The sequence below is a fragment of the Chiloscyllium plagiosum genome, chromosome 10 (assembly GCF_004010195.1).
Source record: "Chiloscyllium plagiosum isolate BGI_BamShark_2017 chromosome 10, ASM401019v2, whole genome shotgun sequence".
Taxonomy (NCBI): Eukaryota; Metazoa; Chordata; class Chondrichthyes; order Orectolobiformes; family Hemiscylliidae; genus Chiloscyllium; species Chiloscyllium plagiosum.
Genome location: NC_057719.1, coordinates 7,459,485 through 7,475,555, shown reverse-complemented (window position 1 = coordinate 7,475,555; position 16,071 = coordinate 7,459,485). Strand labels below are relative to the sequence as shown.

General features: G+C 41.7%; 1 protein-coding gene across 4 annotated transcripts in view; it reads right to left on the bottom strand.

Moving 5' to 3' along the window:
* Positions 1–16,071, bottom strand: part of ston2 (stonin 2) — a 139,745-nt gene that overhangs the window by 38,048 nt on the left and 85,626 nt on the right. Inside the window, exon 2 of one of the 4 annotated variants that reach the window (XM_043696977.1) lies at positions 9,628–9,691. The exons of the other annotated variants lie outside the window; for them this stretch is intronic. The gene's annotated coding sequence lies outside the window, so the exon portion shown is untranslated. The remainder of the gene's footprint in view (positions 1–9,627; positions 9,692–16,071) is intronic. 4 annotated transcript variants of the gene reach the window in all.

The window sequence follows — 16,071 nt, the reverse complement described above, 5'->3', positions numbered from 1 at the left end:
TTGCTGGAAAAGCGCAGCAGGTCAGGCAGCATAGCTGAAAATGTATTGCTGGAAAAGCACAGCAGGTCAGGCAGCATCCAAGGAGCTGAAAATGTGTTGCTGGAAAAGCGCAGCAGGTCAGGCAGCATAGCTGAAAATGTATTGCTGGAAAAGCGCAACAGGTCAGGCAGCAAGTTGAAAATGTATTGCTGGAAAAGCGCAGCAGGTCAGGCAGCATAGCTGAAAATGTATTGCTGGAAAAGCGCAGCAGGTCAGGCAGCATCCAAGGAGCTGAAAATGTGTTGGTGGAATAGCCCAGCAGGTCAGGCAGCATAGCTGAAAATGTATTGCTGGAAAAGCACAGCAGGTCAGGCAGCACAGGTGAAAATGTGTTGCTGGAAAAGCGCAACAGGTCAGGCAGCACAGGTGAAAATGTGTTGCTGGAAAAGCGCAGCAGGTCAGGCAGCACAGGTGAAAATGTGTTGCTGGAAAAGCGCAACAGGTCAGGCAGCATAGCTGAAAATGTATTGCTGGAACAGCGGAGCAGGTCAGACAGCAAGCTGAAAATGTATTGCTGGAAAATCGCAGCAGGTCAGGCAGCCGCTGAAAATGTGTTGCTGGAAAATCGCAGCAGGTCAGGCAGCATAGGTGAAAATGTGTTGCTGGAAAAGTGCAGCAGGTCAGGCAGCATAGGTGAAAATGTGTTGCTGGAAATGTGTCTCTCTGATCTCCAGCATCTGCAGTCCTCACTTTCTTCTAGAAGATCTCATTATTTGCCCAACTTTCTATACAATTCCAATACTCTTCTCCTTCTCCAAGAAACTAAATGATACCTATTCCTGATATGAAAGTCAGAGCGGTTGCCTGGAGGCAGCAGTTTTCATCCAACTAGGTATTCATCCAACTCTGGCTTCACCACCATATCCTTGCATGCTCTATGTATACCCATCCTCCTCTTCCTCCATTCATACACGTGGGCATCGACAAACGACCAGCCACAACACCATGCAGTGGGGCGGCACAGTGACTCAGCAGTTAGCATTGCTGCCTCATAGCGCCAAGGCCCCAGGTTCGATTCCCGCCTAGGGCGACTGTCTGTGTGGAGTTTGACAATTCTCCATGTCTGCGTGGGTTTCCTCCGGGTGCTCCAGTTTCCTCCCACAATCCAAAGATGTGCAGATCAGGTGAATTGGCCATGCTAAATTGCCCATAGTGTCAGGTGCATTAGTCAGGAATAAATATAGGGTAGGGGAATGGGTCTGGGTGGGTTACTCTTCGGAGAGTCGGTGTGGTCTTGTTTGGCCGAAGGACTTGTTTCCATACTGTAGGGAATCTAAATCTCATCTAATGTATACTTTCAGACCAACTCACACTTCACCAGTTCAATTTCGAGATCTGGGACACTTACAAGTTCCATGCTTCTGTCAGGTTGCTTTGTGCAACATGTGTATCTACACAGGAGGCACCTTATGGCTACATTTCTTACAACTCAAACACTTTGCACTTACTTGGAGGCTGTCAGCCTCTGTGGCTTATATTGTCTATTGGCATACAGCCTCGTCAGTGTTAAATTACAAGATGTCAGCATCAGTGGTTTGCATTGTTTTGTAACACGGAGGGAAAGACAAGCAGCCTGTCACAGTTCAGAGCACTGAAAAGTCAAGAGATGATCGTTTTGCTGCATAGCATTGTGAATCAATTTCACACTTACAGAATGTGCCAGCTGTTATGGCAAACACATTGCATGTTGTTCAACCAAATGTCCACATCTGAAAGTCAAAGGGGACCAGTTCTTAGTGGTGTCAATGGGGTACCATCATTCAGTCAAGGAGCTTGTCCAGTTCCAGTCCAAATGGTTGTCCATAATCAGACATTTGGTCCTCCCAGAGTTTGAGGATTCATATCTTTGCAGTCTAAGGATTGGACCACAATCAATTCTGCAGGTGCTGCGACCAGTGAAGGGATTATAGGCTTGTCAGTCAGAGATCTATGGGGACATCAGTTGAGTGCGGAGGTGGGTTGGACATTGATGATCAGGGCGCAGTCCATGGAGTCCTTGGTGGCTCAAGTTTGGGATAGTGTTTATTGGGCTTGGTTACTGAGGGAATTATTACAGTGAAAGGGGGCAATTCAAAATAGAAAAGTGGGATCTCAGGGCAAAGCAGAAGGTGGGATACTCTGGGAAATCTTTTTCATAAGTTACAACACTTCATTCTCTAATGAGGACAGAGTATGGCTGACAAGGATATAGCAATTCACAAAACTACAAACCTCCACCTCTGAGGAAGAAGCCATAGATCCTCAGCGGGTGCACTGACAAGGCTGCCTCTTGCATCCTTCAGCATCTTAGTTACTGACATCTTGGTGAGTATTTTTACTAGATTAGAGTCAGGATCACATGTTCGTGAGCACATCATTTCCACAACTCAATGAAGAATAGCCCCTGGTTATTGGTAATTAGAGGACTACTAGAATTCAGACACTTGATCAGCCCCAAGTAGGAGAGGATCCCAAGATGTTAACAGTTAACAACTTTATTCAAATGCACAAGTACACAAATGAGCAGCAAGAAGACTTGTCACAGGCAGTAGCCAAACTGGTTCAAGACTGTATCAACAGTGTTTACACCATACGCTCTCTGACATGAGTGTCTGGTTGCTTTCATGGACAGTTTGGTGACTGCCCTGGTGTGTCAGGTCCAGGACACTCAGTGTATGCTGGATATATGCACAGATATGCACTCCATTTCTCTAGCCATTGGTGTTCAGCACCAATGGCAAAGCAACTGGAGGACAAGTGACTTTGACCTCACTTCAGGTGTTGCTTCCTCTAAAGAACATAGGGCAGTGACAAGGAGGAACCACATATATGTCCTTCAGAGATGTCCTCTCTGAACGCTCCAGAGGTGACAGGGCCTTACATCACTGCTGTCCACCTTTAGCTTTGTTGGAGCTCAATCTAAGGCTGGTGCCCCTGCCTCAGGGCAGGATACACTCAGCATGTCTGGCCCACCAGCACAAATGCCCTCAGAGACACCCGACAAAAGTTCCAAGGCTAAAAGCTCCACATTAAGGACAGCACCCCCTCCACCCCAGCTGCGGAGCTCAGGGTTGCACCTAAATATAAGGCTACAAGATACAGGAGCAGAATTAGGCCTTTCAGCACTTCGGGTCTGCTCTGCCATTCAATCATGGCTGACATAGTGGGAGGCAAGGAAGACCCTCAGAGGCATATTGGCATGGCTTTGGTGACACTTAATAATGAATATGTTCTCATATTTGTACACATACATTCACTTTTTATTATTGGCTGTATGCGCTAACATCTTTTTAGTAGCAACTACAACTTTGAAGGTACAGAGCCTAGCCATCCTGAGTGCTAAATGAGATCCAGGTGTGAGCAGCTTCTACAACCTCGCAAACTGGAAATTTGAAAGGTGAGTGCAACCTTGACAACTAGGGTGAATCTTTCCAGACTGCAAAACATTGGTTGTGCAACATAACTATTTAGGACCGAATTGAGAAGGAACTTCTTCACACAGAGGATTGTGAATCTATGGAATTCCCTGCCCAGTGAAGTAGTTGAGGCTTCCTCAGTAAATGCTTTTAAAGCTAAGATGTATTTTTTTGAACAGTAAAGAAATTAAGGGTTATGGTGAGAGGGTGGGTAAGTGGAGCTGAGGCCACAAAATGATCAGCCTTGATCTTATTGAATGGGGGAGCAGGCTCAAAGGGCCTATTCCTGCTCCTAGTTCTTATATTCTTATCTAGGGGGGATGGTATGTGGTTATTAGCAGGAGGTTTCCTTGCTCATGTTTAACTGAAGCCATGAGACTTCATAGGGTTTAGAGTCAATGTTGAAGACTTCCAGGGCAGTGGAATATAATGTGGGGAATTGTGTACTTATGGCAGGAAGAAGAGAGGAGTTGAATATTATTTATATGGAGAAAGATTGCAAAATGTTGCAGAACAGAGGGATTTGGGAATCCTTGTCCATGAATCACAAAAAGCTAGTATCAAATTCAGTGGGTAATAGGAAAGGCAAATGGAATTTTTCTAATATTCATTGTGGGATGTGGGTGTTGCTGGCTGGCCTTAATTTCAAAAGGAATTGAATATAAAAGGGAGGCTTTGCTAAAATTGTATGAGGCAATCGTTAGAACATAGCTGGAGTACTATAAACCGTTTAGGGCCCATTTTTAAGGAAAGATATATTGGCATTGGAGCAGTCCAGAGAAGGTTCACCAGGTTGATATCAGGTATGGAGGGACTATCTTATGAGGACAAGTTGAGTATGTTAAGCCTAAACTTATTGGAATATGGAATATGGAAGAACGAGAGTTGACCTCACTGAAACATACAAGGTTCTTAGAAGAGATATATACAGCACATTTAAGACAAGATGAGGAGGAATTTCCTCTGTTGAGGTTGGTACATTAAGAATATTCAAGGCCGAGATAGATATTCCCCCAGTAAGGGAATGAAGGATTATGGGGAAAATGACAGGAAAGTGGGATAGAACATGATCAGTCCTCCACCTGTTCTTGTTTTTTTCTCAACCATTTGATCAAACAAAATTTCTGATAAATTGAACTTAACTTCCTTATCTCTATTCTTGGTTTCTCCTCTTGCTTCAATCGGTGGCCTTGTGATCTTGTTATCACACAGTCAGGAAAAATCCCAGGATATACTTCCTGTTATACCTCAGTTGCTTGATTTCCACTGGCTTTTCAACCACAGTAGGCTTCACTCCTATGTGTCATCCAGCCATATCATTACCAAAGACAAATTGTATTCCTGGAGCTGAGAGTTTCTACAATATTCCTACCACCACTTCCCCACTTTTCACCGGACTCTTCAACTTCACTGTATATAATGGAGCACTCCTCGTCTCACTGTGAATTCCACATAATATCACTTTTTCTGGCAATACTCCTTCTGAATTACATATCTCCTCACCTCTCACCATCGAAGATTGATGTGCTTACATAGCTGTTAAAATTGTAATTTCTTTATCCGCTCTTACTGGCATATGCAAGTAAACCTATCCTTACAAGTGAATGGTTTGAGGAAATATGACACTTTCTTCGCAACCAATCCCTGACCAGATTGTACATTCTGGTGCAGCTTTTTAGCTTCTACTGTGCTTCAACAAAACTCATTGATTTATTTTGTTTTACCACATCAGTCTTCCCAGTGCTTATTCTAAACTGCCAATACTGCAACTACATGTGGCCAAGTTTATTGCAGTGATAACACCTGAGATTTTTTATTTCTCTTTCCCCCTCATGGGTTTCCTGTTTACCCTGTGGTAAACTATCTTTACTATCTTCAATGAGATGTCCTTTTCCTTACCACCTGAGGACCTCTCTTTTCCCTCACAGATTGAAATTGATGTTGGAAGCCAAATATTGATTTATGAACCAATTCATAGTCATCAGCCATTTCCACTGCTAATCTTGCAGTTTAATCTCTTTGCTCTTCCACATGAGTTCTCACTACTTCAGGAAGTGAAGTTTTGAACTCCTCCAAAGTAACTGTCTCTCTAAGAACATCATGTTTGATCATTTTCAATGCCTTATCCACCTATCAAAATCACTTTGTTTGATCCTTTCAAACTCAATATATTTTGACGAGGGTCCCTCCTTACATTCCTGAAACCTTGTATGTAGGCACTTAAGATGGTGTTTTTCACCTCATACTTCCCACATACCTCCTCTGATAGTGATGCAAATACCTCACTATCTCTACCGACCAATTTTGTTTGGATCAACAATATCCACATGGTCCCTGCCATTTCATTTGTTTGGTCACTTTCTCACACAAAATGAAAAAAAGGCTTCTACATTCTTCTCTTCAAATTTAGACAATGCTTGGACCTATTTAAACAGCTCCCCCCAGGCCTTTGACTTCGATGGGTTTGCTTGTCTTCACTATCCTTCTCTCTAAGTCTACCTCTACCTTCACCTCCACCCTTTTAAGTTGACTTTCCTCTCTAATTCTGGATCAGTGGTGCTGGAAGAGCACAGCAATTCAGGCAGCATCCGACGAGCAGCAAAATCGACGTTTCGGGCAAAAGCCCTTCATCAGGCTGAATTGCTGTGCTCTTCCAGCACCACTGATCCAGAATCTGGTTTCCAGCATCTGCAGTCATTGTTTTTTCCTCTGTAATTGCCAATTTCTGAAAATCAAACTCTCTTTCTACTTTTCTATCTCTTCCTGTTTTTCTTCTGCTGGGGCCTTCCTCTCCTTTTCTTTTTCCTATGCTGGGGCTATTCTTTGCCTCTGCTTTTAACCATAATTCAAACTGTTTCATTACCTTTTCATGTTCAAGCAGCTTCATTTGCAATTGAATTTTAGCCATTTCTAAAGATTCTGATGGCATTTCCGGCAATCATAAACATCGAACTACTGCTGCCATTACCTCCCCTTTTCGCAGAGGCAAAGGCAATTCCAACTGCAGCCGGTTGCAAATTTCAACAGCTTTGCCTTGCCTACTTTCTGAAAATGTGTTGCTGGAAAAGCGCAGCAGGTCAGGCAGCATCCAAGGAGCAGGAGAATCGACGTTTCGGGCCTGAAGAAGGGCTCATGCCCGAAACGTCGATTCTCCTGCTCCTTTGATGCTGCCTGACCTGCTGCGCTTTTCCAGCAACACATTTTCAGCTCTGATCTTCAGCATCTGCAGTCTCACTTTCTCCTTGCCTACTTTCTGTAAACCTCCTGCAGTGACTTCTTTTACCCCAGGAAACTCTTAGTGACTGAAAGAGTTTCTATTTAAACCAACTGAATTCAATAGCGAAAACAAAAGACACTAACACCCACCACTCACCACTTTTGAGTCCAATAATCCTAAACCCCAACTGGAATCAAAGATTTTGATCCCAAAAAGATCCCCCAATTATGACCAGACCAGATCCCCCTCAAAATATTTTAAGGAGGTAGCCCAGACCCTAACTTTTTCTTATTTTAAAGGCAAATGTGAAGTGCCATGTTCCAGATGCAATGCGACTGGTCAACCTACTCGACATTAAGCAAAAACAATTTATTTAAGTACTATAGTTAAAGTACAAACAAAAGAAAGAGGAATTTAGAATAGCTTAACTCTATTGGAAAATTTAACTGAATAATAGATCCAGTAAAATTACTAATCTTTGATTCCAGTTGGGGTTTAGGATTATTGGACTCAAAAGTGGTGAGTGGTGGGTGTTAGTGTCTTTTGTTTTCGCTATTACAATACAGTAACAATCCCATAAACACACCCCTTGGCAAAAAAGGCAAATTCAGAGTCAGGTTCTCACATGCAGTTCTCCAATCCAGGAGGTAAAACCATCAAGAGAAAATTCAGAAAGACAAGCAGCTAGGGGACTTTCACTGAAGCCTCCAAATCAGTTGAGAACCCAGCAGCTTTTGATACTACTGAAAAACTAAAACCCAGATTCCTCATCTGTGAGAGCTGATCACACCCATTCAGGCTATTAAAAAAAACAGAGGCCTCCCAAGTTGTTTACCTTATCCCAGACTGCTCAACGCTGCTGCCTTACAACCTCTCCTCAAACAAAAAAAGACCAAATAACCTCTTACAACCACAGCATTATCACAAGTGGCAGGCAGTGACCAATGGGGTATTGCAAGGATCAGCATTTGGCCCAGCTATTCATGATATGTATAAATGAGAGAACCAAGTGAAACAGTTCCAAGCTTGCTGACAATAGCTAACATGGTGAGATTTAATTGTGAGGAGTATGCAGGGAGGCTTCAAGGTGATTTGGACAAGGTTAGTGATTTGGGAAACATGTGGAAAATGAAGTACAACATAGCTAAGTGTGCAGTTATACACTTTCATGAGATAAATAGAAAGGAAGAGCATTATTTAAATAGTCAGACACTGGTAAGTGTCATTGTCCAAAGGGATCTGGGTGTCCTTGTACACCAGTTGATGAAATTAAATGAGCAGGTGCATCTAACAATTAGGAAGGCAAATGATGTATTGGTCTTCATTGCAAGACAATTTGAGCTCAGCAGTAGGAATGTTTTACTGGGCTTATACTTGGAATGGCAGGACAGTCCTAGGCTCTAAGGGCTAAATGGCCTACTCCGGCTTCTATTTCTATGTTTCTTTTTTTTTGGCGTTCAGTCCATAGTTTAATGTGTGGTGTAAAGCACCTGATATTTACAGAAAACATCAAGGCACTTGGAGTGAACAGCCAAAGCTTTCAAGAAGCTAAGAGATGTACTAAATTATTGAAAAACCTAAGTGAAGGGCCTCTCTGCATATGGTTGCCTCACAACCCTTTCTGGACTTAAGGGTCTGTGTTACAGTTCAAGGGAGTCAGCAAAGACAGTATCTGTGAAGCTTCACATCTCTCTCTTGAAATCCTATCCTCAAGTAGCAATATAAGAAACAGGAACAGGAGTAGGCCACTTGGCCTTTGAAGGAGCCTGATGAAGGAGCGGTGCTCCGAAAGCTAGTGCTTCCAATTAAACCTGTTGGATTATAACCTGATAACCTGGAGTTGTGTGATTTTTAACTTTGTACACCCCAGTCCAACACCAGCATCTCCAAATCATGGCCTTTTGAGCCCATTGCATCATTCAATATGATCGTGGCTGATCATCCAACTCAATACCCTGTTTCTGATTTCTCTCCATACCCTTTGATCCCTTTAGCCCCCAAAAGCTCCCAGGAAACTAAAAAATATTACAAATACCATTATTTCTCACTACCTTTGAAAATCTGCAGAGGGGGGCTGAGATCAATTCCCAAAGACTGCAATCCAAGTTAATTCCAACCAGAATGAATTTCTACTAATTGGTCTATAGTTGTCCACAATTCAATTTCATCAAAAGAAAACATACTTCAATCAATTGGTCCAAATTAGTCAACCAGAAGTACATTAGACATGAAAAAAGAGTTCACCTTCTAAACTTTGTTTCCTTGGCCAATAGGGACTGTTTTTTCACTTCTGTGAAAATACCCTTGAGTTTAGAAGACTGAGAGGGGATCTGATTGAGACATATAAGATTATTAAAGGATCGGACACTCTGGAGGCAGGGAACATGTTTCTGCTGATGGGCGAGTGCCGAACCAGAGGACACAGCTTAAAAATACAGGGTAGACCATTTAGGACAGAGATGAGGAGAAACTTTTTCACCCAGAGAGTGGTGGCTGTGTGGACTGCTCTGCCCCAGAAGGCAGTGGAGGCCCAGTCTCTGGATTCATTTAAGAAAGAATTGGATAGAGCTCTCAAGGATAGTGGAATCAAGGGTTATGGAGATAAGGCAGGAACAGGATACTGATTAAGCATGATCAGCCATGATCATATTGGATGGTGGTGCAGGCTCGAAGGTCAGAATGGCCTACTCCTGCACCTATTGTCTATTGTCTATTCTGCTTTCTATTTAAGAAAAATCATCCCTACAAAAACTTATTGAGAGTATGTTTCTGTTCCTGGGATTAATCTTAATTTCAGATCGAAGCTAGATATTGGTCCACCTTTGTTGCGTGCATTAAGAATAAATTTTGTTTATAATAAACAGGGAATATTTGAGCTTATGAAAGAAGCTGGTAAATGTTTCTTTTATTCTGGATTGCTGTATAAAAGAGAAGCAGAGGTAATTTTGGTTAATGTATCAATATAGTTATACTAACGGTATGATGAGTGGAGTGATGGGGTTTGATTTTCAGCACATTTCTCCTGTCACAGTCATAACACCTGCAATAAACAATCATTCAGATTTTAGTCCTACCCTAGTTTCCATGCTTTGAAAATGTTACACTTGAATAAGTTTTCATTTACATTAGAAGCACAAAGAAAGAGATAGTAGATACACCCAAAAGGAAAACTGGGTATTGCATATGTCATGCTCAACTTGAAACATTCACTATTTGACATAGAGTTAGTAAAAGATATGTTTCACATCTGTTGACCACTCCTCAGCAACAGTTTTCACTGTGAAGCCATGACAGAGAAAGTGTTCTCTTACAAAAAGAGAAAATTTAAAGAATTAAAATGTGTAAAAATATCATATTCATCCAGAGTGGATCAGGCTAGATCTAACTAGATACGGCTTTCTTTTAACTTTAAAGCAGGAGGACATACAAGATGAGAGGGTTGTTAGGAGCTGTCTTTGATCAGGAGATTAACAACTTCAATAGTTCTGTTCAAAAGCAAACTGACAGTTCCTTTGGATCTTCAATAGTACATGGAATTCTCTGATAGATTTTATGTAATGCATGCTGACAATAAAGGCATTTTTTGCAAGCCTCAAATGTTTCCTTTATTGGTATTCTAATTCATGAAAGCACATGATATAAATAATGTGAAACCATCAAATTGATTCATTAGAAGTAGTAGATTGCAGGAAAATTGTGACTTTTACCCACAAAATGATTATCCTATATCACCTATAAATTCTTATATGATAGTACAAATAGTTACTGGCCTGTGCTGTGAGTAAGTGCGTGCATGATTGGGCTACTCATCTCAAGCAGGAAAATTAACTCTCAAATAACACTCACCTGTTTAACATTTTAAAACTGTGAAATTACTTCCATAATAGAAACATATCAATCTTTCAACTCCTTGCACTTGATTAATTGTGAAACCAGTAACTAGAACTTTTTTTAGGTCAAACATGGGCAAAAATAGCGATTGAAATCCAAGACATTTAATAATATCAATGAACAATGTGATTTCTTAGCAAGAGCTCTCGGAACATTATTAAAAGCAAAATACAGTGGATGATGGAAATATGAAATACAAACAGAAATTACTAGATAATATCAGCAAGTCTGGCAACATCTGTGGAGACAGAAATATCATTCTGAAGGTGTCAACTGGACTCGAAATGTTAAATCTGCTTCTTTCTGTCCACAGATGCTGCCAGATGTACTGGGTTTCTACAGCACTTTGACTCCAGGAGCCTGAATTTTGATTTTACGTTTCTATGAAATAAATTACAGAAAAGGCACAAGTCTCAGAAGTTGAAAATTATACATAATTGGTTTAAAGGGTCTGGATAAAGGAAGTGTAGGAATAGAATCGCAACAATAATAATGCTTTTGCAAAGCTTCAAAAAGCATTCAAGCTAATTAGCAGCAAAATATTACTCCTGAAGAATTGAGGAGTAATTTCTTTCTTACTTTATTTTAGCCAATTTAGCCAATTTATTAGCAAGTAATGGAATAACCAAGTTTCTGCTTGGTGGCTTCTGTATTAGAGGTGATTTGACCGAAACGGATTATGATATTTGCATCTCCATTACATCACCCCTATAAGTTAATTTCTCACCTTAGCTGCAAGGAGATGAAACGAAACTTTAGATCAAATATGACATTATTGCCAGCACTTTTGCACAGGAAGAAAATTTTATATCTGATTCTGTTGGTCTAAATCCTGTGAAACCAGTTTTTAATTTTATCCAGTCTTGGGATGAAAGTACCACTAGTGAGGCCAGGATTCATTGCCTATTTCTAGTTATTCCTGAGAAGGTGGTGAGCTGTCTTCGTGAATTGCTGCAGTTAATGTGGTGCAGGTGCACTCACAGCACTGTTAAAAACAGAGTTCCAGGTTTTTGTACCAATGAGATTAAACAAAGGGCAATCTAGTCCCAAGTCAGTTGACTGCATGGCTTGGAAGGGGATTTTTCAGATGGTACTGTCCTGTGCATCTGATACCCTTGTCCTTCTAGCTTTAGAGGTTGTAGATTTGAAGGTGCTCTCAAGGGAAGCTTGCCACGTTGATGCAGTGCATCATGTAGATGGGACACACTGCTGCTAGTATGTAGGATATCAATCTAATGAGGCCTGTCTGAATAAGGGATGGCACAGTGGCTCGTAGTTAGCACTGCTGCCTCACAGCGCCAGGGACCCGGTTTGATTCCATTCTCAGGCGAGTATCTGTGTGGAGTTTGCACATTCTCCCCATATCTATGTGGGTTTCCTCCGGGCGCTCTGGTTTCTTCACACAGTCCAAAGATATGCAGGTTAGGTGAATTGGCCATGCTAAATTGCCCATTGTGTTCAGGGATGTGTAAGTTAGGTGCACTCGTCAGGGGTAAATATAGGGGAATGGATCTGGGTCATTTACTCTTCGGAGGGTCAGTGTGGACTTGGGCCAAATAGTCTGTTTCTATACTGTAGGGATTCTATGATTCTACAAGTTACCTTGGAGTGTAGATTCATATTTCTTTGCAAGTGGAGTTATAGGTAGACAGGGTAGTGAAGGAGGTGTTTGATATGCTTGCCTTTATTAGTCAGTGCATTGAGTATGACAAATGGGAGGTCATGTTGCGGCTGCACAGGACATTGGTTAGGACACTTTTGGAATACTGCATTCAATTCTGGTTTCCCTGCTATAAGAAGGATGTTGTGAAACTTGAAAGGATTCAGAAACAAATTGCAAGGATGTTGGAAGGTTTGAGTTATAGGGAAAGGCTGAATAGGGCTGGGGCTATTTTCCCTAGAGTGTCGGAGGCTGACGGGAGTGACCTTATTGAGTTTTATAAAATCATGCAGTACATGGATAAGGAGAACAGCCAAGGTCTTTTTCACAGGGTAGCAGAGTCCAAAACTTGAGGGCATAGATTTAAGATGAGAGGGGGAAGGTTGAAAAGGGACCTAAGGTGCAATTTTTTTCACGGGCAGGGTGGTGCATGTATGGAATGAACTGCCAGAGGAAGTGGTGGAAGGTGGTACAATTACAACATTTAAAAGCCATCTGGATAGGTACATGAATAGGAAATATTTAGAGGGATATGCCAAATGCTGACACATGGGACTAGATTAATTTAGGATATCTGGTCATCATGGATGAGTTGGACCAAACTGTCTACTTCTATGCTGAAAAACTCTACAATTCTATGACTTTATAATATAAAGAAAGTTTTTTCCTTGAATATAAATGGAGCACAGGATGCTTATTCAGACTTTGTCACCAACTAGGTGTAAAAGCAGAGTCAAGATTAGAGTGGTGCTGGAACAGCACAGCAGGTCAGAGAGCATCCGAGGAGCAGGAAAATCGACATTTCGGGCAGGAGCCCTTCATCAGGAATGAGGCTGGGAGCCTCTGGGGTGGAGAAATAAATAGGAGGGGGGAAGTGGGGCTGGGGAGAAGGTAGCTAAGAGTACAATAGCTGGATGGAGGTGGGGATAAAGGTGATAGATCGGAGAGGAGGGTGGAGTGGATAGGTGGGAAAGAAGATTGGCAGGTAGGACAGGTCATGAGGATGGTGCTGAGCTCACAGGTTGGAACTGGGATAAGGTGGGGAGAGGGGAAATGAGGAAACTGATGAAGTCCACATTGATGCCCTGGGGTTGTAGTGCTCCGAGGCGGAAGATGAGGCGTTCTTCCTCCAGGAGTCAGGTGTTGAGGGAGTGGCGATGGAGGAGGCCCAGGACCTACATGTCTTCGGCACAGGCCTCCTCCATTTCCACTCTTAGCTACCTTCTCCCCAGCCCCACCCCCCCTCCCATTTATCTCTCCACCCCGGAGACTCCCAGCCTCATTCCTGATGAAGGGCTCCTGCCCAAAACATCGATTTTCCTGCTCCTCGGATGCTGCCTGACCTGCTGTGCTTTTCCAGCACCACTCTATTCTCGACTCTGATCTCCAGCATCTGCAGTCCTTACTTTCACCTAGGTGTAAAAGCAGCTGAGTGGTGCATGGACTTTATTAAAGACATATGCAGTGATAAAGTAAGGTTAGTAATACTAACATAATATTTCCTTGAAAGTGCACTCAGCTTCAACCTCATAAAAGGCAGATGGTAAAAGATTTGCAACAATACAGATAACTTATTAACTGCAGACTCAGATAATTCAGTGCCATGAATTAACACTCAAAGCCCGCATGGATAGTTTTAAGGGATGTAATCCAAGTGGTGGAAGGTTGCAACCACAAGTACATATCCCAGTACTCCTTGCATTTGCCAGGTGCAAACTTTCAGATAAGTAATAACATACCTCTACAAGGATAACGAGTCTGCACATGAAATGAAAATACAATGATTGTTTTAATCATGCGTCAGCAACCTTAAACATGCACAGGTTCAAATGAACAAATATTTTGAACTAAAAAGTAGAGAAGTAGGTTGAGGCAGTAGTTAGGAAAATAAATTGATGCTGCAGTAACTTTCAACTTTACAAGTAAAGCAACAAAACATGCAATTCAGCAAGTTTTCCCCAACCCATTAACCTCATTAATAAAATTTACATAAGTACCGAAGAAACAGGAACATGAGTAGACTATTTGCTTTTCAAGCCTGTCCCACCACTGTACAAGATCAAGGCCGATCTGCCCCAGGCCTCAATTCCTCTTTCATGCCAGCTCCTCATAGATCTCAACTCTGATTTTTCAAATCCATCTTCCTCCTGTTTAAATACTTTCATTGATATAGCCTCCACAACACACAGGTGTAGAGAATTCCAGACATTCACTCCCTCAGGGAGAAGAAATTTATTTGCATCAGTTTTATATGAGTGATCCCTTATCACTCCAAGATGCCCTTACTAAAGAAAACATCTCAACATCTACCTCATCAAGCTCCCTAAGAATCTTATATATTTCAATAAGATCATTCTTCATTTCTCTAAGTTCTAACAATCAAAGACCTAACCTATTTAGCCTTTCTTGATAAGTTAATCTCTTCATTCAAGGGATCAGTCTAGTGAATCTTCTTTTGAACAGTCTCCAAAATCAGTATGCCCTATTTTAAATACAGGGACCAAGATATGACTTCACCAACAGTACAATCATATAGTTGTAGGAGGAGTTCTCTATTTTTAAACTCCAACTCCCGGCAATAAAGGCCAAAATGCCACATGCCGTCATAATTACTTGCTGCACCTGCATGCTAACTTTATTCAAGCTCATAAATATCCAGATCTCTCTGCGCTGCACCTTTTTAAAGGGTCTCACTCAATTTAAATTAATTGTCTGCTTTTTGATTCTTCCTACCAAGTGCATGATCACATTTTCCAATATTAAACTCCATCTGACCAGAAATTTCCTACTCAATCAACTATTCATATACCATAGCAGATTCCTTATGGCCCTCATCACAATATCCAATCAAGAAGTGAGGGATAAACAAGGCATTTCATGGACAGAGACACAGAACGGGATGGGTGGAAGAAGAGTTGGCACAGAAGGATTGAAGAATATCCAATAGTATCTTTCCTAGCCAGAATGCTGAATTCTGAAGCACAGTGAAAGTACTGAAAACACATTCTACTCCTAGCCTTTGCAAAACAATAAACACTGCCTGTTTCTCGCCACAGGAGCCATCTAGTATTTCCAACATTTTGTGTTTTAATTTTTGCAAAAATCTGTTGTCTAGAATCTAAGCAAGTCCCACTTACCGGTCTCATTCTTGCTGCGCCCATTAAACCCCACTACTTATAACTGTCACAGTGTTTGGTACACCGGATATAATTAAATTGTATATACTGTCATATACATATGATTGGACAAGGAGCAAAAATTGCATGCAAATAGGCTTCCATTCAAAGCAAAGCAATCTACAAGAGGAGGATACTGCTTGGATTAATCTCTTTTGTTCTTTATCATGTACAAAGTATTTATTTCACTTGTGGGATGGTGCTGTCATGGTCTGGCCAACATTTATTGCCCGTCCCTAGTTGCCCTTAAAAAGATGGTGGTGAGCAGCTTTATTGAACCACTGTAGTCCATCTAGGTAGATGCACAAAGCCCTTAGAGAGGGAATTCCAGAATTCTGATCCAGTGACAGTGAAGGAGCACCAATATATTTCCAAGTCAGGATGGTGAAGTGACTTAGAGGGGAATTTGCAAGTGGTGGTGTTCCCATGTATCTTCTGTCCTTGTCCTTCTAGATGGAAGTGATTATAGGTTTGGAAGGTGTTGCCTAAGGATCTTCAGTAAATTTCTGCAGTGCATCTTGTAGATAGTACACACTGCTGCTACTGAGCATCTATGATGGAGGGCATTTTACTCGCTACTTGCCAGCTCAAGCCTGGATATTGCCCTGATTTTGTTGTATTTGAACATGAACTGCTTCACTATTTGAGGTGTTGAGAATGGTTGCAAACATTGTACAAGCACTGGCAAATATC